Source organism: Xiphophorus hellerii, chromosome 18, assembly GCF_003331165.1.
Source record: "Xiphophorus hellerii strain 12219 chromosome 18, Xiphophorus_hellerii-4.1, whole genome shotgun sequence".
Classification (NCBI taxonomy): Eukaryota; Metazoa; Chordata; class Actinopteri; order Cyprinodontiformes; family Poeciliidae; genus Xiphophorus; species Xiphophorus hellerii.
The window spans coordinates 33,987,482-34,014,389 of NC_045689.1; the positions used below are offsets into that span (position 1 = coordinate 33,987,482).

The window sequence follows — 26,908 nt, forward strand, 5'->3', positions numbered from 1 at the left end:
AATAAAGGAAAGCAAGAAAGGAATTAATGTAGCGTGCACTCTAAACGCTGTGGACGCTACAAACCAATCGTACAGTAGGGAAATAAAAAGAAAATCTTCTACTCAAATTCAGAGGCACTGACATTCATCATGAAATACAATACCCACAAAAATTCCACAGAGCCAGTAGAAAAGCTAGTATTAAATCACGGAGAGGAGCACAAAAAACGGTAAGCAGTGAGACTCAGGCATTCTTTCAAGGCCATGGAGTACAGTCTGCAGCTGAAAAGCTGCAAAATTTGTGTCAGCAAATAAAAAAGATTGGAACTGAGAGCCATGTACTTATTACAAAATTATATCTGACAGTTGTTTCGATTGATCAACCCACACAACAGAGTATAATACATTTTTTCATCAGTCATCCTGATAGTCAGCCTGATCCTTTAACCACCATCTAAATTGGTCACTTAACATAAATAAATAAATAATAATAAAAAAAGGTTTATAATTAAAACAAAAAATATGTTTATTTTTCCATCTGAAATTGTGTTGTCCTCTCAGTGATGGTACAGAGCTGTGTTGCTATGTAAGAAGGAAGGAATTTTTGTCTTCATTCTGAGTCAGTCAGTTAAAAATGATCAATTTCCTGATTTCCAATCAAAAACAGACAGTTTGACTTAACAGTTATGTCAAGTCAACTTTTTTTCATCTTTATATCCTGTTGTTCCCTCATCAAAAATATACCTATTGCTTTGATTCTGCCATGCATGTTTGAAGAATAATTGAATCTCCCGTGGCAACCATTTGTTGTTCTTAAACACTTGCTCTCGCTAAGTGCTGCCTGTTTACCTAAAGCTCTTCCTTGGAGCTGCAGGCTCCAGCTGAGGCCACTCCCACAGAACCTCCCCTCCCATCACCAGCTCCTCCAGACTAGCAGCAGCAGGAATTCGCAAACACCTGGTGGAACTGAGCGTCTGCTGAGGCTCATCATAGGGAACTATTTCTCAGTCCAATGTTTGTTGTCATGCCTTATTCTAAATGCTGAGCCTCTGCTGGTGAAAGTGACTAAGCTGCTTTAATGTAGCCACAAAAGGCCAATTCAAACATTCTTTATCATTAGTTATTTTCTTAATCAACACATAAAACAACTATCTTAGATAAACTCATGTTTTACTCTGGTTGACATATTGTGTTTAGACTACCAGTCCAGGACACAGAAGGATCAATTACAACACACTTCGCAGGTGAAACAAATTACATTGTGTATTCAATAAATTCATATTTTTCAAGAGTACGTTGCCAATATAATATCACAGAATTGTACAAATTGTCAATAAATTAAAAGTTTACAGACAACAAACATGCTTATGAAAAATAGCACAATAAACACAACAAAACAACAGGTACACTTTAGAGAAAATGTGACAAGGACAGTATTGTTTTAATTCAGTGTCACAGTATTGCAGTATTACTCCAGATAAACTGACATTTCTCCTTCCAAGAACAATGAGGAACAATGACAGAACATTCCCATTCACTGCAGTTTATAGAAACCTACAAAAAAAGAAGAATAGAACAATTAAACAGAGAAAGCTATTGCATTTTAAAGAGTACAGAAAAACAGCCAAGAAAAAAGTAAGACTTACAATTTTAAGAGGTTGTGGACTTGATATGAATGTGACATCATCAGAACTGATGATGATTGGGACCGGATGCCTGGGGTGGAAAAACATTTCCAGGTGTCTTCTTTGCTTGTTTATGTTAGAAGTAGAAAAAAATAGTCAGTAAAATCATAGAATCAGTTGATGTTGGCATTAACTATAAAGCTGTTTTAAGTGTGGACTTAAGGAAGACAAACTACCTTAAAATCTTTCCATCCATGATCTGAACACACTGATCCTTGCAGGGTGGTGAGGGGGGCTGGTGGTGCCTATCTCCAGCAGTCATCAGACAAGAGGCGGGGTTCACCCTGGACAGGTCACCAGTCCATCTCAGACTCTGAAAGCTGACAATGAATAAAATGTATGAAAGAGAAATGGTAGATTAACAAGGGAAATAAATTCTGTCCAATTATTTTCAAAATCAAATCATGTTTATTAAGCACTTAATGTTGGAAACATACCAGTTTTAGCTGTTGTTAAAAATGTAGCCAGCTGCTCAGTAAAAAATAAAAAGCCTTCCACCATGAAGACGATGTGGAGGTTCATCCTCAGAACTGGTTGGTGATCTGGTGGAGCCAGAGCCTCTTCTAAGACAGGAAAGTCTTTAGTTTTTCTAATACCTGATCCCTAGCTCAATCTTTCATCTTCATTTGCTTAGACTGCAAAAATATGTTGAAGATAAAAACAATGATGAACGATTTATAACAGCAGCCTCACAATATCAAAGTCTTGTTAGCAAACTGAGCTTAATTAAAACCAGTTTATGAAGAAAATTATATTAAGTCGCAACAAACAGCCTCCATACCATTATAACACGAAGTTCAATGACTGTTATAGCAATCATAGAAATCACAATAAAAATGTTAAAATAACTATTTTTGAAACCAATGTAAGTTAGTTTATATATGTTTTGCACTGTTTATTATGAGGGGCAGTTTAGGACAAAAACTGTTTTGTCTCACACACTACTAAAGACTCATACACACACAAAATTGCGCATATACACTATTAAATTGTCACACAGGCATACAATTTTTCTTTCTCACACGCACACAAAAGACTAAGATTGCGCATATACACTATTAAAATATCACACACACATACAATTTTTCTTTCGTTCATAAATCAGATCAACCTTGAGCTAAACGCCGCTTACTTTGCGGAGTGCGAATATCCAATATACAACTTGAAACTAACTTCACTGCAGTATCAACGCATGCGCGATCTGATCTCCAAATTATGCCTCTTCCGTGACTATTCTCACACAGACAAATACAAATCTCATCCCCATTCATTCATTCATTGTCATTTATTCAGCCTACTGTTAGTGTGCCGTTACTGATCCAAAGGCTAGCTAACACCTTTCTCATATCAAAACTCTGAAGACCGAAGACCGTTGTCAGGAGGTTTATTGACAATCAAAAGGGTGAAACTGAAAACAAGACAAAAGATACAGTAAATATATGAGTATGAGCAGAATAAATTACACGTTTACACTGAGTTTCTGCAGAACATCTATATGTGTAGATCTAGGCTACCAACACCACATTAAGTAATTTCCCAATTACCCTAAATTACACAAGAAAGAAAACATATTCACAGTGAAATAGCCCATTAGGAAGCTACATCTAGCACAGAAACAATCCTACATGATTATTTTCACAAAACATATCAGCAATGTGACCATAAACGAAAGATGTCTGCAGATTCACTCGACTGGACCTCATTGAGTTTCTGCCAAACGTCTACATGTGTAGATCTAAGCTACCAACAACACAACATTAAGTAATTTCCTTGAATGCTACCGCTGTTCAATAAAGTTAATTTCAAAACAACAAAAGATTGCTAGATTGTAATTCCTGAAAAGAACAGATGAGGGCAGGCTTTCCCCCTTTTTGACCTACATAAATGAACTTAATTACTGAAAACATAATACGTACAACTTCGTAACAGAACACTCCCCATCTGGCGTGAATAAACGCCGCAAATTAAGTGTTCAGCAGAAACAATTTATCTTATGAAGGAACCAAAACTACTATCTCTGAGATAGGTCTTACAAACAACTTTGAGCCATCTGCTTTGGCTACCTTAACTTCTACTTTATGTACTTTATCATCTTTACTTGGAAACACCTGAGTTATGAGTCCAAGAGGCCATTCATTTCTTGGTACTTGACTGTCTTTGAGTACGACGACATTTCCTATACTCACAATTTGGATGGCTCGATTGCCACTTGCGACGTAACTGGAGAGTAGAAAGGAACTTTTTCTTCCACTTGTCCCAGAAGATGTTTGACAGGTGCTGAACCTGACGCCACTGGTGTCTGTAAATGTCTGATGCAGTGAAGTTACCAGTTGGAGCCTTAAGAGGGACAATCTTCTGGGTTAGAAGAATAGGTAGGGTCAAGATGAAAGCATCTCTTGAGTCTGAAGAAACTGGGACAAGAGGTCTAGCATTTATAATAGCTGCCACCTCTGCCATGAAGGTGACAAGAACTTCATCAGTGAGCTTTGTGGTCTTGAGTTTGAAAAACATAGAGTCCAATATTTTCCGGGACAGGCCTATCATTTTTTCCCTCTATCCACCAAAATGAGAAGCATGTGGCTGGTTATAAGTCCAAGTACATCCATTTTCTTTTAAGTAGGTTTGTAGAACTGCCTTGTCCAAGTTCGAGGGGATCTTCAGTTTCTTACATGCACTGACAAAATCGGTACCCAGATCAGAACAAATAGGTTTTACAGGTCCTCTTATAGCCAGAAACCGTCTAAATGCGTTAATAAAGCTGGATGTGTCAAGTGAGTCTATCACCTGGATGTGAACTGCTCTAATACTCAGGCATGTGAAAATGACAGCCCACCTTTTGTTTTGGTTCACACTTCCTCTGGTACACAAACCATGGGCCAAACGCATCTAAGCCTACATTGGTGAATGGAGGGTCCATTGCAAGACGGTCTGGAAAAAGGTTTGACATGTTGTGTGCTCATTGGAGTATGAAGTCTTTTGCAGGTTACACAATTGTAGATGATTGTGCTCACCTTTCTTTTGCCATCCACGATCCACCATCCTGCAGAGCCTATTGCTCCTTCTGTAAACAAGCGACCTTGATGATGAACCTGATTGTGGTGGTGCTTTATGAGGAGAACTGCAACATGGTGGTGGCCTGAAACTAGAAGTGGGTTCTTTTCACCATGAGTCAAGTTTGAGTCAGTGATGTGACCTACTCTGAGGAGTTCATTCTCATCCAGATAAGGGTCTATGTTCTTGAGAGAACTGGTTTTGGCTAACTTCTCATGTTTTTGTTCACACCTGATTTCTTCAGAATACACATCCTGTTGTACTGCTCGAATCACAATGTTTTGAGCTTGTTCAAAATCGTCCACAGTGAATCCTGTCTCACAGTAATGCCAACCACAGCAGAGATTGTTAATGCTTGGTGGGGATTTGAAGTTGAAATGCAATAGTCTAGAAAGAGCACGTGAGAGACCTCCAGGTGGAAAACTTGCTGAACCTATCAGAACCAAGTTCCCTGGTTGAGGTTATAGTTTTGAGAGTAGTTACATTTGTCTAACATCCAAGTCCATGGTGGGAAGGACCACCATTTAACGTGGTGTCCATGAAAGTCACAAAGTGTTCCTTTGTGAACACTTTGGGTTCACAATGTGCATTTGTGTTCACGTTTGTAGTTAATTCCTACTGTAATCAATTTTTCTTGCAAGTGGAAGGGGAGTTTCTGGACAATAGGAAACTCCCTCTTGCTGTATCCAGAAATGCAAGACCAGGGAGGTCTCCTTCCTCTTTAGCACGCTGCATTTCCATGAGCAGTTCACTAAACTTTCTCAGTTTTGTGTAATCTTTCGATGTGATTTTTGGAAATGCATTGATTCCTTTGAAAAGTGCATATTTGATCACTTCAGCTGAGCCGTAACATTGTTCAAGTCTGTTCCACATCATGTTGAGGCCATTGACTGGGTTATTAATGTGTATAACCCTGATTTGCTCTGCCTGCTTAGCAGATTCTTTGCCAAGTCACACATCAAGTCCATCTCCTCACTTACTGTTGGATCCAAACCCCTTAATGCATTTTCAAAGGAGCATTTTAAGCTCTGAAGTTTTGGGGCTTGTCATTGAACTGGAGCAGCCCTGTTGCTACTATTTCACGACTAGCAAAATACCTAATAAAATCACTTACATTAGAGTCTCTGGACTCCTGGCATGAAGGTCTGGCATTGTAAAAGCTAGATGCTGTTACATGGCTTGACCAATTGGGAGTATGTGGAAACGCTGTAGTGACTGGAGGCTTTTGATAGTTGTTGAGGTAACTGGGAGGACAGACTAGACTTTGCTGTGGGTCATCTTTTTGTAATTACTCATTACTGTGTGTTAAGGCCCCTTCTGTCATGGTTTGATTTAGTTTGCGGACCCACATGCAGAAACCACACGCTGGATGGAAAAGGTAAGTGATTTATTTACAACGGGACAAATTATATTCAGTTCTCTGGACTTCGGCAGGAGGGCGAGGGTCGCCCGACCAGGTGGCCTGAAACGAGAGCTGAATTATAATGGGCTCGGAGTGAGAGAGTGTGGAGGAGGAATCAGGAACTTTCTTACATTTGGCGTGGATCTTTCAGAGCGTGGGGGGGTGAGGTGCCAGGGTCCGGCGCGAGGCGGAATCGCGGGTGGTAGGAGCGAGATGGGGTCGGTGGAAACGGCGGAGCAGGCAGGCAGGTATTCTCGGCAAGTTCTTGAAAAGCGAAGACAAAAAATTCATTAAACAAACGAACAGGACACAGAGAGCTAGTCGCTACGAGTTGCACAACAAAGTTCTGGAAACAAGATCAACAGGTGAGACCAGAGTGACTACCGGTATGCGTTAACCATCTAGCGAAGGCTGAAGGGTTCTGCCGCTCCTATATTCCAGCACGCTGATGAGGCAGATCAGCTTCACCTGCACTGGCTCCACAGACTCCTCACGAAGATCCTCGCTGAAAGAAGATGCAACACTCGCACTCACACTCTCATGCACACGCTCTCACACCGGAACTCTGACACCTTCATACTCAGGCGTACTGTGCGCATTTCCATGAACCGTGCGGACTCCGCGCTTAATGTCTGCAGACGGTTGGGTCGTCATACTCGAGCGTACTGATTACCTAAAATTCTCTCGTGACAAATTCCTTTATTTCACACAATCCTAATGAGAGTTAGCAAGTTTGATGAACTATTTGGGTCCTTAGCTCGTGTTTCTTCTCCATCTGGGAAGCCTTAACTCACCTCTCAGTGCGTGACAGAGAATGGCAGTCACATGTTGGTTCATCCAGCAAAGACAGTGAACCACTGCCCGGAGCCAGCGCAGCCTCCTACTGCGGACAGAGGAGCAGCAGGAGGCTGCGCTGGCTTTTAGGGATCAGGGATCCATTCGATAAGCTTTGTTTATTATGTTCCGAAAGCACAATTGTGATTGGTGTAATAATTTGTGCAGCAATCGAAAATGAGCACGTACCCGATCATCCTTTCTTTGCTGTTCGAAAAAAAAAGTCAGACTCAATTTATCGGATCACCTCTCTGCTCCGCTGCTGATAAAGAAGTCTGGGATGATGTCTTTTTTTTGTTCTTATAATTCTGCATAATTCACCATGTCAATATTTTCATGAATATATAAAGCCTGTTGCTGTTAAGCATTTTCGCTTACGTGTCTATCACGTGACAACTTTATGTTGACTTTTATCATGTTGATGTCAACTTTGAAACAATATGAACTCATATAACCCTTATTCTCAACCTTATCAGCCCGGTGTCACATGAAAACCAGTTCGATGTGAATACTGTTTCCACCAGGTAGTTTAATGTGTGGAGAGACCAACAACCAGGAGACAAGTCAGGTCCGTTTTGGGCCTGGTATTTTGGTATCGATGATTCATCAGGAACTTTTCTGCTAGAACAGCTGATAAAGCAGCTCTTCCTGACCTCACTGGGACATCAAAAACAAAAATTGTGTAGGGAGAAGCACAAGAGAAGGCATTCCAGGATTTAAAGGAGGCATTGTCTCAAGAACCTGTACTTCAGAGCCCAAACTTCACTTTACCTTTCACTGTTCAGACTGATGCATCTGCCAGGGGAATTGGTGGGGTTCTTTTGCAGGGAGAAGAAGCGGACAAGATACCAGTCGCCAACATTAGTAGAAGGTTGTTTCAGCGAGAGACCAGATATTCGGCGGTGGAACTGAAGTGTCTGGCTATCAAATGGATGATTGATTCTCTCAGATATTATCTTCTGGGGCAAGAGTTGACCCTTGAGACTGACCATCGGGCACTGAAATGGTTGGAGGCCATGAAAGACACAAGCAGTCGCATAACACGATGGTTCCTGTCTCTTCAACCTTATCGATTCAAGATAGGCTACATTCCAGGAAAAGAAAACGCAGTCACAGACTTCTAGTCTCGCTGTGACACAGCAAAGAAGACCACAGCAAGTCTCCTGAAAGGGAGGGAAGTGTGAGGGATTTATCGCTTCCCAGGTGCTGTTTTTTGTACTTTCTATATTCTAATTTATCTGGTAAATGTATTGTTTTTGTTTGGAGGAAGTAACTGGCTTTTAATATTTGGTTTTAACCATTCTCTCTTCTCTTTGAGGTCACCTGGTCATGTGTTGCCATGAAAGTGCGCCCAGGAGCAGTGCTGACAAGGACCTGGTGTTTTCAATCAGCCTCACTGGAAAAATCCATTGTTTGAGAGGGAGAAGAGATGTTTTTTGGATTTTGTTTGGGCCCAAATTGTTTTGGTTTTAGTTTTGAAGTTGTTGGCGTAGTTGAAGTTATGTAAATATTTTTCTAGGATGATAGTTTACTACAAATGTGTATTTCCTATCTGGAAAAATAAATGTGGTCTCCACCAATGAGTGCGCTTCCATGGTCCTTGTGTCCTGATTGAAAACACAAGGACTTGGTGTTCTCAAATTAGACCTGGTAGGAGTTATTGCTTTAAAAGATGGGTGGTTTAGATCAGGGGGAAACTCTCCCTCCTTTTGTTTGAATGCATGTCTTGCTGTGAACAGTTCTTCAAATGTTTGAAGAACTGCATAAAGAAAAGATTCAGAGCTCTACAACTTGCCTGTCTGATTTCGGGATCAATGGACATTTTCTGCTGCCTTGGCCAGAGAGGGTTTGATATAGATCACAAATCTACAAGTCCGAGACAAGAACCACAGAAACACACGCACCACGGAAAAAACAGCATTTTTTGCCCTTACTTGCAAATTCCATGACTTTCCATGACCTGAAATGAAATTACATGACTTTCCAGGTTTTCCATGACCGGTACGAACCCTAAGATTTAAAGAGCCTTGGTGTTTAAAGAGTAGTTTTGGTATTAGAGTTATTCTGGTGTGGTCCAAATGTGTAAAAAGTGGTGACATCAATTGAAGTTTCACAAATCAGATGAATGTTTCACAAATCACAAACTTGGTTTTAAATATTCTGCTATTAGAGCAGAATAATCTAGGTGAAGTTTGAAGAGTTGCAGTTTTTTAACTAAAGTAGATAAGAAATGCTTTAGTTGATGAAAAATTTGGTGGAATCGCCTTTTGGCCATTTCCCAGAAGCTGCAATCGGAAACCAACTTCAGCTTTGTTTATTCTAGAAGAATAAATATATATAACAGCAATATTTTTGTTTAATATCTCACAATGGGGTAAACTCAGGTGCAACAACTACAAAATGACAAACAACTGAAGCACATAGGTTTACGCAAAGATGAAACATAATAAAAATTACTAAGGGTAACATACTGTACAATATAGAGAAAGTTTCAGCATAAAGAAATTAGAGTAATTATGAACAGCACACTCCAATCCTAAGGAATGTGCAACTGGGTAGAATAACATCAGAAAATGTGCTTGTTGCGTGTGGGGGACCAGTTGCTAGGGCCTTTAGATCAAGGAACCACCCCTTCCATTAAAATATGACTCTATTCTCTTTCTTATGAATATTTTGTTTTGTTATTAAAAAGCACTGTGTTTCATTGTCTATGTTAAGCTGAATATTCATATATACACTGCCTGGCCAAAAAAAAGTCGCCACCTGGATTTAACTAAGCAAATAGGTACAAGCCTCCTATTGGATAAGTACTGCATAGGCGATTATCTTTCAGCTGGCAACAAGTTATTTAACCCCAGCTGATGCAACGAGTAACTCCTCATTTCTTAAACAACCATGGCAAAAGACACATCCTGTTGTCGTGGAAAAGACATTAATCTGTTTAAGAAGGGTCAAATCATTGGCATGCATCAAGCAGAGAAAACATCTAAGGAGATTGTGTAACGGTGACAAACAATCAAAAGAGATATTCAGATTGAGTCCGCAACATTTTAATTTAATAATTGTTACAATTAATTGTTAGCGGTCTCGTTCCTAACAGCTGTTAGAAAAAAAAAGCACATTTACCAACGTTCCACAACCGTCATTACCTAGCAACGGCGGAGTGATATTGACCCCCTCCGCAACCACGTCAACCTGCGACACCACTAGTAAATAACACACAACAAAACACAAAACAGTATTAATAAACACAAAACAGTATTAATTTACCTCGACTATTCCATCAAAATGGCCTGTATGCCACACTCTCCCCCTCATTAAAAAAAAAAATGTCCTATGACATTTTAAAGACCTTTTACTGTAAGTGATGTTATAAGTAAGGTACTTAACATGACATTCATTACATACATACATTACATATTATTGTAATAGTGTCCACCACTAACAGAGGATATTGTCACTTTAGATTACAAATGTCCAGTTACAAATACTTCTAAATATGTTCGGATCATCTCTCTAGTGTAACAGAACCTTAATTTCAGCCACAGTTTTTTTCTGATACCAGTCTTTTGTCTTGAAAGCACAGTCAATAAACTGTCTTTTGAGAATTCAAGTATAGTCTTTTTCTTTTAAATGTAGTTCTTAAACCTATATACAGTGTGTCTTTAACTCTGTACTTTAACACCTGGAACTACCCAGGGTCGCCAAAGTTCTTTACCGGTTGGGATCATACTCACAGGTAGTTCTTTAATGCCTAATTCCACCATGGTTGGCTCACCCAAAGCATAATAGGTCAGCATCCTTGGACGGCGACGCTCTCTCTTTGGGTAGCTGAATGCAGGTGGTGGAACAGCTGCATCCTCTTCTTCCTCAGAAGCTGTTTCTGCAGATGGCTCAGGGAGATCCTGGTGTAGCTCCATGTCTTGGCCTCCATCTTCTTCTTCTGGTATGTTGTTCATCCAATTAGCCTGAGATTCATTCACTTTCGGTGCGTTGTCTTGGTCAGGCAGGTCTGGTGTAAATGGTTCAGCATCTGGGTTTAAGCTGACAGCTCGGTGACCACTGTGCTGAGCAGGAGGAAACTGGCACACTAGCTCCATTTCCTCATCCCTCTCACTGTCTGAAGATTCTTCTCGTTGACAAAGATGACATGGAGATGTATTCGACTTAGTCTTTTTAGTCCTTTTTGTCATTTTTGAGTCTATTTCTGGGCTGTCGATTGGCAGACTGTCACAAGGGAGCAGGAGGTTCCTATGCAGCACACGTCTTTTGCCACCTCCTTCTGGTACTACTTCATATACTGGGCTGATATCACTTCTTCTCTTTGTGATGATGTGCACTTTATCTTCCCAAAAGGATCTGAGCTTACCAGGACCTCCTCTCTCTGATAAGTTGCGTACAAGCACACGCCCCCCAGGCTGCAGGTCAGCTCCATAAACTCTTTTGTCATATCCTTTTTTTCCTCTGTTCGATTCACGGGTGGCAGTTTTGGTTGCGATCTTGTAGGCTTGCTGCATCCTGCTTTGCCAATCTTTGACATACTCAGCATAGCTTTGCTGTGTTTCATTTGGCTGTATGTTAAACAGGAGATCTATCGGCAGACGTGGGGATCGCCCATAGAGTAGATAATATGGAGCAAAGCCGGTGGTGTCACTGCGGGTGCAGTTATATGCGTGCACCATCTTACATAACGACTTTTTCCAGTCAGACTTTTGCGCACTTGTGAGCGTACGGAGCATAGACAGCAGGGTTCTGTTAAATCGCTCCACTTGTCCGTTACCCTGTGGGTGGTAGCAGGTAGTGTGGGACCCTCGCACGTGACAACACCTCTGCAGTTGAGCCATCAACTGGTTTTCAAATTCCTTCCCCATGTCGTGGTGGATTTTCTCCGGAAAGCCAAAGCGAAGGGCAAAGTCATCAAATAGCTTTTCCACAACTGTTTTTGCGGATTTGTTTTTTGTGGGGTAGGCCTGTGCAAAGCGAGTGTAGTGATCCATTATAACCAGAATATACTCATAGCCTTGCTTACAGGCCTCTAGATGCAGGAAATCAATTGAAACCAGTTCGAATGGACGTGTTGTCACAATTGGCATCAGTGGTGCTCTGGCTGCTCTCTGTGGTCGTTTTGACTTTAGACACTCACACACTTGGGTCACAAAATGTTCTGTGTCCTGCTGCATTCTGACCCAATAAAACCTGTCTCGGATCAGATTCAGAGTCCTTTCAACCCCCAGATGACCCATCTCTTTGTGTAATTCTTGAAACACTAACGGATGATGTTCTTTTGGCAAAACTAGCTGAGACGTATGTCCTGCTTTTCTGTATAAGATCCCATCATCGCTGATATATAGTTTTCGCCACTGCCTCAAGAGCACTCTAACATCTGCAGGCTCGGTTTTCACCACTCCTCTGGGGGGGAATTGATCTTGGCTTTTATAATGCATGACTCGCTTGATGAGAGGGTCTTTTTTTTGACTTTCTCTGATCTGTTCTGGTGTTAGTGGGGCAGGCAATGAAGGTGAAGAGGCATCCCTTACTAAGTCCAGTGTATTGATGTGAGCCGTGGTTATCCAGACAGATGGGGCATCTTGAAGCACAGTCACTCCCTGAATTGAAGCACTAATCACATCCTGAGTCACTTCTTCTGTACATTGCTGCAATAAGTCATTTATGTCCAGTGGCATGCGAGAGAGGCCATCTGCGTCTGTATTGTGTTTGCCTGGTCGATATTTAATGGTGAAATTGAAATCGGCAAGTTGGGCAACCCACCTGTGACCTGTGGCATTCAACTTGGCTGTGGTGAGAATGTAGGTCAGGGGGTTATTATCTGTATATACAGTGAAATGAGGTGCATGGTACAAATAATCTCTAAACCTTTCACATATTGCCCACTTGAGTGCTAGAAATTCCAATTTTCCTGAATGCATGTGATAATTTTTCTCAGGTGGGGTCAGTGTTCTAGATCCATACCCGATGGATCCATACCCATTTTGTTATTCTGTCTCTGATACAGAACTGCTCCCAACCCTTCCTGGGAAGCATCAACATGCAGAATAAATGGTTGGGTGAGATCTGGATACCCAAGGATGGGAGGCTCAGTGAGTTTGTCAATAAGTGTGTTTATTGTCTCTTGATGGTTCTGTGTCCAGTGAATGGGAGTGTTTGATGGGAGGTTACCTTTATTTCTTGCAGTGTTGATGTTCCGTCTGTCTTTTTGCTTTCCTGATGGTGGATTTTCAGGTTGATTTTCTGGTGGACTAGCCAGAAGCTGGTAGAGGGGCTTAGCTATTCTGGAGAAGTTGGGTATATATGTTCGATAATAGGAGAGAAATCCCAGCATTTTTCTCAGATCTCCTACAGTTGTGGGGGTTCTCTCCTTCAAAGTTTGAACTGGTGCCACTTCTGCTGGATCCATCGTGTAGCCCTCACCAGAGACAAGACGTCCCAGAAATCTCACTCTTCTTTTGAACACCTCACACTTCTTTGGGCTCAGCTTCACTCCATGCTTCTGGTATCTTTGCAACACAGTTCTCATGTGGTTGAGATGATCCTCAAAACTTGGGCTGTGAACTAAATTGTCATCCAGATAGGGCTGGCATATCACATCTCTTAAACCAATCAGACATTCCTCCATGCTTCTTTGGAACTCTGCTGGGGCAGCACTCAAACCGAAGGGGATTCTGATCCACTGGTACAAACCCCATGGTGTTATGAAAGCAGTTAAGGGCTGACTTTTTTCACCCAGAAACCCTTGATGGTACGCCTTCCCCTGATCTAATACAGAGAACCAGGAGCTGCCAGTTAGAGAATCAAGCATGTCTTGGATTCGGGGAATAGGGTGGCGGTCAGGGACAGATTTTTTGTTTAATTCCCGGTAGTCACAGCACAACCTCAGACCCCCATCTTTCTTTCTCACACATACCACTGGTGATGCATATGGAGAACGTGACTGAGTTATCCAGCCTCTATTCAGTAGATCTTGAAGGTATTCTTTAACTTCCTGATGTAATGGCTTGGGAACTGACATATATGTTTTCTTCACTGGAGTAGTGTCATGCAGAGTGATTTGAAGTTTCAAAGAGGGAATTAAACCTATGTCATCTTCATCATAGGCGAATGCATGACACTCTTCTCTCAGTATCTGTCTCACAGTCTGTCTTTGGCTTTCCGTTAAGTGGCTGAGGTCAACTGGAGGATCCCACTGTGCTGACTTCTGTTTTTCTGCTTTGCTGTTGATAATCAGGGACTGAGCTGCAGCTGGCTTTGTTCTGGGTGAAGGGTCATCTTGTTGTTCACCAACAGTGATATTCAACTGTTGTGCATTTACAGTATAAGCTGTCTTTACTGCTTCTAGGTGCCCCAGGACTGCACGCTGATGTAGAGTAACATTATACTTATTGGTGTTGGAAATTGGGATTGATACGAATCCTGGGTTTTCTGTAGGAACTGTCATGAGACCCTCCTGAACACTGACACCTTCTGGCAGCACCGAGTCCTCCGAGGGAACAAAAAGAAGGTCCTCTCCTCTGAACTGAGTTCCAGTATTAACTTTAACATGGATGATGGTGATTTGTTCAGCTGCTAATTTGATTCGACTTCTCCCTGTGTGCACAAGACCCACATGTTTGTTATGATGTAAAGCACTTTGAAATGCCTTGCTGCTGAAATGTGCTATACAAATAAAATTTGATTGATTGATTGATTGATTGATTGATTGATTGATTGATTGATTGATTAACCTGACTATCTGATGTCTGAATTAGTTTGACAATTGTCTGTGCAGTTTGGACAGTGACAGCAAAGGCTCCACACACATTTTGGATGACTTCCGGTTTCCTGTGTTTAAGTGTGTTGTCTCCTAGCACTTCCTCTATGACATTGTAGCCAATTATTGGTTGTTGTGCCACACTGGAGTCACTTGACACAAGTACTGGTACCAACAGGGGTTCTGCTGAGAGTGAATCTTTGCCCAGTCTAAATTCCACTTCCACCCAGCCCAGAAAAGGAATTTGTGTCTGATTTGCTGCAAGCCCAATAAGTGTATCCACCTCCAGTAGTTCATTCAGAGGTCTAACTCGCTGGTGTGGTAAGTGTAATTGTCTCCATTCTTCATTAATGAGACATGCCTGGGCACCAGTGTCCCATAATGCTTCTACTGGAGTGGCATCCATCCAACAATGAACAATGCATCTCTTACCTATGAGGTTCAGAAGTTTCTGTCTGCTCCGTGGATTCATGTAGTGAGCTGTTGGGGTAGATGAAAGTTCTGTATGGGAGCCTGGTTTGTTTGTGGTGGGACTGAGTGTTTTGTGTGGGGCTACTGAGGGTCCCGGCCCAGCAGCCCCGTCCAGTTTCCCTGCTGTCCCCTGTTCTGACGGCAGCCTCTGGCAAGGTGTCCTCCTTGACCACACTTATAACAGTGAGTGCACCTCTCCCCTGACTGTGCTTCTAGACAGGCTGGGCAACCTCTGGGTTTGCGGTAGCTGTGTGTGGTAGCTCTCTCTGTCTGATGTTTCTTAGTAATCTCCACTGTTTCCAACACCAGTTTCTTTAGTTCTAACATTTCAGCCTTCAGTCCTTCGATGAGTTTAGTTGTTCCTGCTTCCTGTTCTGTGTTTCGATTTTTCTTGGCCCCTCTCAGTACATCTTTGGTCATCACTGTGTCCCCTATCTCACTTGTGGTTGCAGCTTCTTCCATGGAAGGAGGTTGAAACTCATGTATGCCTCCTTCAGCTCTCAGTTCATTTATTTTTGGGAACCTACTCACTGCACTTTTTCTCAGTTTTTTTTGTCTTTCTTGCTCTAAGTTTGCAGCTTCACTCACCCGCTCAATTAGGACCTCATCTGATACTGCAGGATTAGTCAGGTAAGGTTTTAGTTGGAATTTTACTGCATCGCTTAGCAGTCCTGTGTCTATGGAACGCAGAAATGTCCTTTGTATCAGTTCTGGGCTGAATTGTTCGCTTTCATCCTCTTCTTTTGATTTCCAGAGCATTTTTTCTTTCAGTTCCATAGCTCTAAATAAGAAATTCTGTGCAGATTCTTTTGGATCTTGTGAGATGTTCATCAGCTGATGAAGGAGGTCAGAGGAAAAGTCCACTTTAAAATGGCTTTTTAGGATAATTTTCAGAGTGGACAGTGTCAGTCCTCTTTTGATTTCCAGCATCTCTCTCAGGTGAAGCCCTGGGCTTATGGCCCGTATGACTGCTTCCAGGATCTCAGTCTCTGAATATCCTTTCCTCTGCCCAGATTCAATTTGGTTGATCAGGCTCGTATAGGACAATTTATCCCTCTGACCAGCTTCTCCAATCTGCCCACAAATCCGAAACTCCCGCCTGAGGGTCACTTCTGGTATGTGAGGTGATGGAGCACAGTGTGGTTCAGTCTCCTCCATATGCATTGTCATGCTCAGTTTCTTCTCTAAAACCCCAATTTCCTCCTCTATGCGCTGTCGGGCTTTGCTATGTTCTTCCTGGAATTCCTTATACTTGACTTTTAGTGAGTTTAATTCACCTTCGTCAGCTTGTGTCTGTTCTGGTGTTCTGGGCTCATCCGACGTCCAAGATTCCATGAAGGTGATTAAATTCTGGAGAAACCGTTGAAACGATTCAGGTTCTTCCTCATTTCCGATATCGTCCAGTGTGGTCTCTGCTAGTCTGATGAGGGAACGCCGAGTTTGGCCAGTAAACCCTCCTGGAGGTTCATCACTCTTGAGGTGTTTACAAACTAAAATTAGCTCTGACTTCTCTAGCATCAGCAGCGTTCTGCTCACTTCGTCTTGAAGCTGCTCCATCGGTAGTTTCTCCTCCGTCTTCGGTTCGTCTCGTTTGGATTAGTTACTTTTAGCTGAAACTCCTCCTGGGGCTGGCTCGCCAAAAATGTAACGGTGACAAACAATCAAAAGAGATATTCAGATTGAGTCCGCAACATTTTAATTTAATAATTGTTACAAAGTAACTCCGTTAGCGGTCTCGTTCCTAACAGCCGTTAGAAAAAAAAAGCACATTTACCAACGTTCCACAACCGTCGTTACCTAGCAACGGCGGAGTGATATTGACCCCCTCCGCAACCACGTCAACCTGCGACACCACTAGTAAATAACACACAACGAAACACAAAACAGTATTAATAAACACAAAACAGTATTAATTTACCTCGACTATTCCATCAAAATGGCCTGTATGCCACAATTGCAGAAACTACTAGAATTGGGTTAAGAACTGTCCAACGCATCATTAAAAACTGGAAGGATGGTGGGGAACCATCGTCTTCCAGGAAGAAATGTGGTCGGAAAAAAATCCTGAATGATTGTGATCGGCGATTACTTAAACGTTTGGTCAAATCAAATCAAAGAAAAACAACAGCAGAACTCAGGAGTATGTTTAATTGTGAACGCAAAAGCATTTCCACACGCACAATGCGAAGGGAACTCAAGGGGTTGGGATTGAACAGCTGTGTAGCCGTAAGAAAACCTCTAATCAGTAAGGCTAACCAGAAAAAAAGGCTTCAGTTTGCTAGGGAGCATAAAGATTGGACTCTGGAGGAATGGAAGAGGGTCATGTGGTCTGATGAGTCCAGATTTACCCTGTTCCAGAGTGATGGGCGCATCAGGGTAAGAAGAGAGGCAGGTGAAGTGATGCACCCATCATGCCTAGTGCCTACTGTACAAGCCTGTGGGGGCAGTGCTATGATCTGGGGTTGCTGCAGTTGGTCAGGTCTAGGTTCAGCAACATTGTGTGCCCAAAGAATGAGGTCAGCTGACTACCTGAATATACTGAATGACCAGGTTATTCCATCAATGGATTTTGTCTTCCCAAATGGAACGGGCATATTACAAGATGACAATGCCAGGATTCATCGGGCTCACATTGTGAAAGAGTGGTTCAGGGAGCATGAGACATCTTTTTCACACATGGATTGGCCACCACAGAGTCCAGACCTTAACCCCATTGAGAATCTTTGGGATGTGCTGGAGAAGGCTTTGTGCAGTGGTCAGACTCTCCCATCATCAATACAAGATCTTGGTGAAAGATTAATGCAACACTGGATGGAAATAAATCTTGTGACACTGCAGAAGCTTATTGAAACAATGCCACAGCGAATGCGGGCTGTAATCAAAGCTAAAGGCGGTCCAACAAAATATTAGAGAGTGTGACCATTTTTTGGTGGCGACTTTTTTTTTGGCCAGGCAGTGTATGTTGGTAACTATTCTGACTGCGTGAAATGAGCCTAGAAAGGGATCCGTTTTTAACAGGCGTTTAGGGCAGCCATGGGTCCTAAGTTTCTGTATTGAAGAACGTAAGCTCAGTAGAACATAGGAGCCATTAGTGTGACGCACGTCGGATTTATGAATATTGTTTTATATTTTCAGGTAAGCCGAAGTTGTGAAAAGTTACCAAGACGCAATGTATGTTTGTGACATGAAGCTGTAAAGTTTCATAAGGCAAAATGTACATTGCTGTGTTAATAATGGAGATATGATTATCTCAGTCAAGACAGGTAAGCTAAGTTTCTGTGTTGAAGAACGTAAGCTCAGTAGAACATAGCAGCCATTAGTGTGACACATGTTGGATTTATGAATGTTGTTTTGTATTTTTAGAAAAAGTTAAGTAAAGTAAATTTACAACCACCGCATGTCTTGACATCACTATTTGAGTGTGCAACATGTGTTTGAGCAATAAAAATACAGCAGACTTTGTGTTTCCGACATCTTCTATGACTGTATGTAAGCAACCATAAACTATGGTGAAAACTGGGCAGACATATCTATACACTGCTCAACTGACCATCATGGAGCTGTCTGGATATCAGTGGCGTTACCATGCATCTGAGGGGCTAACCAAGGTTTTCCATTCTCTCCGCTATGTTGACAAAAACGACTCATTCCTCCATCAACCTGTCGCTACATATTGAAGTCTGATGCACATAAAAGCCAGCATCTCATTGTTCATCGCTTGCTTTTGGCTTCAGAGGACTCCATCAGTTCCATGTTGTAGCATATTTGACATTTTGCGCCGTTTGTTTTTCTTCTATCTTTGCTCTAACGTCTGACCACGCCCACGGCTAATCAGTGAACCCACGCAAGCAGGGACTGACCTGGAAAAAAAGCTAGTGGAAACTCTTGCAATGTAAGCTGAGTAGAGTGGAGCTGGGTCCATTAGAGCCAGTGGAAAAGGGGCAATTGTGTCATGTTACATCAAGTTTCGATTGATTGTAACTGGATTTTATGAACTTTTCTGCGTTTATTTGAAACATTATTTTTAGCAGTATACTAACATCACACATCATGGTAAACTGGGTAACATAGTGGTAGCAGCACCATGCTTACAGAATGCTCTTCGTCTGTAGGGATGAGCAAGGTGGATGGACCTAAATACTGTACAGGGTGAAGGATAACATTCCAGCACAGCAATGACTTAAAACATACAGTCAGAGTTTTAAGTCTCTGACCGTATGTCAGAGACATACATTTATCTAAATAAATAGATAAATTTGATCTATTTATTTAGATCAAATAATATGTAGGTATTATAATAGTCCGGTCAAGGCCTGCATCTAATTTAATTATATGAAAATCAATTTTTACAGATGCTGTCAATTCAATCTGACATAGCCAGAGCTATTTTGTAGAGAAAAAAAAGGTAAAAATCTTGTTCCTAGGCAGAGGTTGCGTTAACAGAATATTTTCCGTATTTCACTGTTTATTTTTTTAAAAGACAGGAAAATTTAAAATTTGAAAATTTCCGTCATTTGACAGTTTATAATTCACACCCTTGACTGGTGTACATGGGCAGACATTATAGACTTTAGATGTCATTGCAGAGGCAACTAAAATTAATTAATAAAAAAATCCTTTCTGAATATCATCTCATGGACACTGAACTAAATGCATCTTTCTGACCGGGAGCTGACAGAGTTAACTGTTATGGACAGGATGCTTTGGAGCATCTGGTTCAGAAGCGCATTGCATTTAACAATTGGAACCTTAAGGGTGCACATTACCCTCCCGCACCCAGGAGAGCGGCGTTTTGGAGGAGCGTGGCAAGTGTAACATTTGTCTGTTTCGGAGAAGCGAAACCATGCAAAAAAATCATTGTAAAAGTGCACGTCCGGACTGCACACAGGGTAAAAAACTCGCAGAGTTCAGTTGATCAGTTGGATGGATCCTGACTGATGAACCAGCGCAGATTTCTCTGCAGATGCGAACCAGGAGGAATTTGTGAGGCTGTGCGTTCAGACCCCAGCAGGTGAAGTGCTTATAATTTAAGTGGAGTCATTTAATTTCATTTTTTATAAGTTATTGGGGCCACAGTCAGTGGTTTTTTTCACTACGAGGAAAAAGTTAGATGTATTTATCTGCTCTGTGTGATGGGATCTGGATTCATGGTTGAACTAGGTGAATACTAACTATACCGTGTTCCAAATTATTATGCAAATTGGATTTAAGTGTCATAAAGATTAAATTTTTTGTTGTGCTATTAAATTTATAGATTTTATTGTGTGTCAGGGCTCTTTGAATCACTATAATTAATTTCAGAGAGCTGGTTGATTAGTTTGTCTGGTGAGGTCAATTAAAGGGAATCTACTTAAGAAGGATGTTCCACATTATTAAGCAGGCCACAGGTTTCAAGCAATATGGGAAAGAGTAAGGAACTCTCTGGGGCAAAAATCATCCTTGCCGTATGACAAGGTATGAAAATATTAGATATTTAACGAAAACTGAAGCGTTATCGTACTGTGAAGAGATTTGTGGCTGATTCAGAACAAAAATGGGTTCGTACAGATAAAGGCAGAATGAGGAAGGTTTCTGTTAGACAAATTCATTGGATTAAGAGATCAGCTGTTAAAATGCCCCTACAAAGCAGCAAACAGTTATTTGAAGCTGCTGGTGCCTCTGGAACCTCAAGGTGGAGGATCCTCCAGAGCACCTACTATTGGGCCCCTAACCAGAGCTCACAAGCAGAAACGGTCACAGTGGGCCCAGCCGTACATGAAGATTAATTTTCAAACAGACTTGTTCACTGATGACTGCTGTGCAACCCTGGATGGTCCAGATGGACGCAGTAGTGGATTGGTGGTGAACCATTTGTGTAACCTCGGTAATCGTGATCAGGTTCTAGCTCAGTTCAACTCAATTCTGCGTTGTGTGAATAAGGGCCAGGAGACAGGATGAGATGAAATGATTTTTATCTGTATGGAACAGAATAACGACTGATCAGGAATCAGGTTCATCACAGCAGGTACAGCACCTTACGAGGAATAGCATTTCATGTTAGCATCAAGCTAACATAACATTTTACCAGAGCGTTAAACTCAGTGAACCTACCTCGCGCTCATCTCTCATGAACTGGCAACGAGATGTCTGTGTTCAGTATATTTAACACTGCCAACCACCAGGAGGGGGTGCTGTTTCACCCATAACACATGAACCCAAACTTGGAAGTAATGACAAGTGGAATTCTATACATTAACTATGTTACATTTGCAGTTCTTTATAATCCATAAAATGTTTAGAAAATCTGCTGTGCATAATAATTTGGAACAGTGCATTTTGAGTTTTTTATTTTTGAAAAAAATACTGTTTTCATGGGGAGCTTTGTTCAGTAAAATTTCATTTATACTGTAATAGTTCATGATTTGAAAGTTATGCTGGCCATCATTTGCATTGACCATTTAGGAAAATCTGAGAAAATATCACTTGCATAATAATTTGGAACAGTGGGGTGAATGTTGTTAACTGTAAACATTCAGACCTGATCTGGTGGGTCTGTCAGTCAAACCTCTCACTGTAGAGCAGAAAAGGACAGACTGTTTTTTAAACCTTTGCTGACAAAAATAAGATCAGTGGATAAGATGGGCTTCACATGTAAGTATCGGCCAATCACGATCCCCCAAAATTAAGGAAATGCCCAGAAAAACACTGGCAGATAAATGTATCCTATATTATACATGCATAGGATATAATGTAAACAGCACTGCCAGAGATACAATAAGTTTATAGCAGGTGTGTGAATGATCTAATGAGCAGACTGCTGACTGCAGCCAGTCCACATTGCCAGCAGAACTAGAGGGCCCCAAAATCAAATTTCGCTTAGGGCCCCATGGAGGCTCGGGCCGGCCCTGCCATCATGTATTTGAAGCAGATTCAAAGTGGACTCAAAGTAGACACCAGCGGGACAAATTCATGTGAAGGTAGATTTTTATGACCGCATTCGCATACTTGGGTGTCAGTAGCGCCTGCAGCTGGACAGACTGGCATATACGCCCTGTGCGCACCTTGAGATTTTGCTTAAAGTAAAGAAAAAAAATACTATCTATTCCTCTTTACTAACAAAAATGTGAATTAAAAAAAGGTCTTTTGTATAAAAACATGTTGTATGTAGCCCACATCTGTGTCAGTCTGTGGAGATGGATTGGCGGCTTGACGCTCTTACTGTAAGCTAAATGTGAGTATGAAGAGAAACTAGCTAAAATCGAATAAGCAGAATTCTACGGCAGTGTTCCCCAACCACCGGGCCGCGCAAGGAATAATTAACTGCTTCCAGATCTTTTATTTTGAAAATCCTAAACCGGATTTTACCGGTTATGTCTTGCGTGTCAAAATTGAGCCAACTTGTAGCAGAATGAGTAGGGTTTATACAGAAATTCTAGACTTGAACTTACTACCTTTTACTACCTATTTTTACTACTACTACAATATTTTACTACCAACACAATATCGAGCAGCAGTCTCTTTTGGGGGAGCGGTGATTTATCAGAACGATTTCCTTAATTTTTTGAGATTGGTGATTGGCCGATACTTACAAGTGAAGCCAATCTTATTACCTCAGCAAAGGTCTGAAAATCATCCACTGTCCTCTTCTGCTCTGCTGTGAGAGAGGTCTGACTGATAGACTGGCCCACCAGGTCGTGTGTGCACAGTTGCAGTAAACAGTAGTCACCCCACTGTTACCAAAAGCAATTTTTAAGGACATATCAGACCAAAAAATGGTATACAGCAAAATCAGAATCAGCAGGACAAAACTTTATCCCATTTACTGGGGGATAAAGGTGTAACTGCAACTTTATCTTGACAAAGATCTCACATGTAAATATTCCAAAAGCATTTACTGAAGACTTAGGATATTAGTTTTTTTTTGTTAATGTAACCAAAGAATAGAATTTAGTCGGGTTCAGATAGCAGTTTACTATCAACCAGTTTTGTTTATTACAAATTTCTGGACTGAAATACATCCAACTTCATCTCAACTAAAATCATAGAGTGAACAACATTCACTGTAACAGGGTCCTTGGTAGAGAGAAAAAAACCCCAAAAGAAGCTGGCCAGCAAAAAAAAAAAAGTTCATATAGAGCTCTATATTTGTACGTGTGTGTCTGGTGCATACAAATGAAAAGGTTGTCTTGACTGGGATAGGGACCCAAAATGATGATGGCAGCCGGTGTCCACAAACACGGAAAATTCAGCAGCCTCTCCTTCCTCCTCTGCAGGCACACGAAGGCCCAACGTTCCTCTCACAACAATGCACTAGCAGGGAAACATCATATGGGCATAAAAGTTAGGCGATATGCAGAAGCCAGGCTGAGACTAGCATGTCTCTGCTCTGCAGCAGGTCTGAACTCTAAAGCCCGGGAATTCCCCTAGCAACTGCAGTCGGAATGCTGCCGTAAAGTAATGTCTTAAAGGGACACTGATAGGTTTATTTTGTCATAACCTGCAAAGAATCAGCCAGAGACAGAGATTAGGTTTCTTTTGATTTCTTTTCTGCAGAATAGGAGAATTGAGAACAGACGCGACGAATCGCTGTCAAACACTGTCTGGACTCAATTCTGCCAGATCTTTCTTTGCATTTCTCTTTATTGTACAGAAAAAGGAGGTTGGGCTTCTCTTCACACAGTCACACAGAGAATTGACCAACCGTCTTTACATTCTGAAACCTCCTATGGACATGCCCTTATAAGGGCATGTGGCTGACCACAACTAATCAGTTACAGATGGAACTAATAACACATGAATGTTTAACGTTTTTAGCTTCCAAGCAACCATCCTAAACAAAGTTAATAATATACTACAAAAGAAAGAAAAGTTAAGTAAATATAAAAAGAATAATATGAAAACATAACTTGTAAAATAAACTCATGAGTAAATGAACAGGAGGATAATTTTTCTAACAGACACTACCCATAAAGTAAAAGAATACAGAAAAGCAAATGACACAGAATATACAAATACAGCAAGGTTACATTAACAATGTAAACAAAATGCTATGACATGCAAATTTCGGAAACCGATGTTTTATTCTCAATAAAGCATATTGGTTTGGTACTAATTGTCAACACAAGTTTTTTTTTTTAAATGTAATATGTTGATGTGCAGTGGAATTTGGTGTTTCGGTTCAGTAAAAAAAAAGGCTGCCCACACACCAACTCTGACAGATCACCAGTAGAGCAGATGTTTAAATTAGCTAACTCCTTAACCCGCACCAGAACGCCCGCGTGCCGTTTTTCCATTGTATTTTCCGAGGCTGAGATTTAAGGGTTTAAACTCTGCCGGTGTCCATTATGATGCTTTTATTAGGCAGATAGAGCCCCCCTTTTGATTGACAACGCATTCGACCAGTAATGTTATGGAATGGCTTTTTCCGAGAGAGAGAGAGAGAGAGAGAGCGACTTGAGCTCGTTTTGACATGCCTGTATTCTTTCTGGAATATTTCTGACTGGTCAACTCGGAGACTAAATCTAAAGCCACTGATGTGTAGCCAACACGTGTCCTGTCATAAGGAAATAAGGCATTTTGGGGTTTGTTTTGACATGAATCCACCAGCTGCATGTGTAACCACGCGTAATGTGTGCGTCTTTGCTGCGTCAAAGCCAGGCTCTGTGCGCCCTCATGCACAGCGCCAAAAAGTCCTGTAAACACAGTTTTTCTCTTTTTCTCACCAACGGAGAGACACGTTGTCAGAACGTGTCAAAACTGAATTTATTTCTTCAGCAGAACTTCACAACTCACTGGAGTGGATTAATATGGTTGTAAGAGCGCTGACAAGTTTTGGATTTGAGAATACCGGAAACCTTTAGTCATCCACTGCTACAGTCTTAGTGAGGTGGGTAGAGCAACCTGAATAGCGAGAATGGGGCGCCGAGGGAATGGTGGCATAGAGGAAGGGTGGGGGGTTGGTTTCAAAGAAGAAGGAGAGAATGTGGTAGGGCAGGGGAGGGCTAGCGTATCGTTAGAAGGGGGGGCGAAGGAGAGAAGTTGAGGAGGTCTGACTGTACGCAACCCCCCTGCCCCTCCAGATATGCTATTTCATTTATATAATTACAAGTAACTTCCACTATCAGTAATAATGTGTCGGAGGATTCCTCTGGTCATTATCTTTCATTAGAGCCTCACTGATGACTGTATGTTGAAGCACTGAGCAGTTACAGTCATTTGAAGTTTGTATATCAGATGTCCAAGTGTGTCATTTGGAGACTCCAGATGGCACAGTTGGACAACACCTGTACATCCTCAAAAATAAACATGTCCAAAATGACATTTCTTTTTTGTTCTATTGTAAAGGAAAATGATTATTTTGGTGTTTAATGCAGTTAATCTTCCAACATGTGTTAATCACTCGTATTTGAAAAAACAGGCTTTGTGTGACCCTTCGAAAGAGGCCCGGAGGAGACACGCAGACGCCTTCCACTGTCTGTTTAAGAGCATACAAAAGCTATAAAAATTAGCATCTCCATGGAAACGGCAGCTGGAATGTGGGAGCGAGAAACCCCAGGGGAGTCGGCGAGATTTATAGCAGGACTTCGGTGGGGGTTTCCCTCCGGTTTGCTTCGACAAAAAACAGACACCTTTGCCATAATGAGGGAGTTTCTAATAGGTCAGCACGAGGAACGCCTTCTTTGCATATATTAAATAGGGAAACACCTCTTTAGTTTATAATTCCAGGTCAGCACCCGAGAGTTAGAGTTTTTATCCATCTTTTCTCCACGTGGGCGCCTTTGTCTGTCTGTCTTTGTGTTTCGTGTTGTCTGTTTCCCCTTGTCTGTATAAAATGTATATCTCTGTACCTCTGCAGCTCTGTTAACGGATTCATGCGGTGCTTTGTATGAATTAAACTCTGTGATATGTGACGTCATTGTGCCTCGCCGTTGTCTTGCAGCCGTGACGACATCCGATCGGGACCCGGGCTAACAGGAGGGAAAGAGAGCCAGGCTTTTTCCAAAATTTAAGCTAACCTAATAACTTTCCTCCTTAACACTATTTTGATCAGTCTTGAGATCCACGAGCAGAATACTTTATCTACAGATTTATTGTATTTCCTAGTCTATACATTCAAAACTCAATGTGCATTTACAAGAAATAAAAATGGAAAATCTGGGTGAAGCAAAATTTTTCATTTTTTTGTGTTACAAACGTAATAGCTACAAACTACTTACAGTTAAAGTATTTTTGAGTGCAAAAATAGAACATTTAGCTTGTCATCTTCATAAAGAACAAAGCTTTTGCATGTACTCCAAATTGTTCAAGAACAGCAGCTGATTTAATTTGGGTTTATATTTTCAGCCGTTTTTGGTGATTTAGGGGGCTAGGGTTAAGGGGCTAATCAGCCACTGCTGTGTTAACTTATTAATAACTGCAAAAGAAACACCAGGTCTGAAAACATAAATGAACTGAATGTTCTGTCTTTGTGGACCATGTGCATTACATGACATGTATCTGTGTGGTTGAGGTTTATGCTGGTTTTGTGCGACAGAAATATGAGTGTTGGAGATGTGACTGGGTCAGGTGAAATGATAATATTGTGCGTACCCTAAGATGATATCCTGCAGGCACCCCTATTGGTGTTGCACATTTAACTACTAGGCAGAAAACTGTGTTCAAGTTGCACTGTTTTGTAGGCAACAGCAATCGGATCATGTTGAAAGTTGGCTTGACCAGTGCCACCAGACTGCCACTCTGTAC

At 41.4% G+C, this 26,908-nt stretch overlaps 3 long non-coding RNA genes across 4 annotated transcripts; all 3 read right to left on the reverse strand.

Annotated features, from left to right (window-relative positions):
- Nucleotides 1-487: 487 nt before the first annotated feature.
- LOC116708084 (uncharacterized) lies at nt 488-1,868 on the reverse strand. The gene is made up of 3 exons (XR_004336602.1): nt 1,841-1,868; nt 1,626-1,730; nt 488-1,533 (listed from the first exon to the last, which is right to left on the reverse strand). It is a non-coding gene; the product is annotated as an uncharacterized LOC116708084 (long non-coding RNA).
- A 48-nt stretch (nt 1,869-1,916) lies between these two features.
- Nucleotides 1,917-9,744, reverse strand: LOC116737207 (uncharacterized). 2 transcript variants are annotated; one of them, XR_004342750.1, is made up of 3 exons: nt 6,249-9,744; nt 2,102-6,177; nt 1,917-1,984 (listed from the first exon to the last, which is right to left on the reverse strand). It is a non-coding gene; the product is annotated as an uncharacterized LOC116737207 (long non-coding RNA). The 2 variants fall into 2 exon arrangements; XR_004342749.1 differs by having other exon boundaries at nt 2,102-6,381; nt 6,502-9,743.
- A 13,378-nt stretch (nt 9,745-23,122) lies between these two features.
- On the reverse strand, nt 23,123-24,180 carry LOC116708103 (uncharacterized). Its single transcript, XR_004336605.1, has 2 exons — nt 24,126-24,180; nt 23,123-23,639 (listed from the first exon to the last, which is right to left on the reverse strand). It is a non-coding gene; the product is annotated as an uncharacterized LOC116708103 (long non-coding RNA).
- Between the last annotated feature and the right edge of the window lie 2,728 nt (nt 24,181-26,908).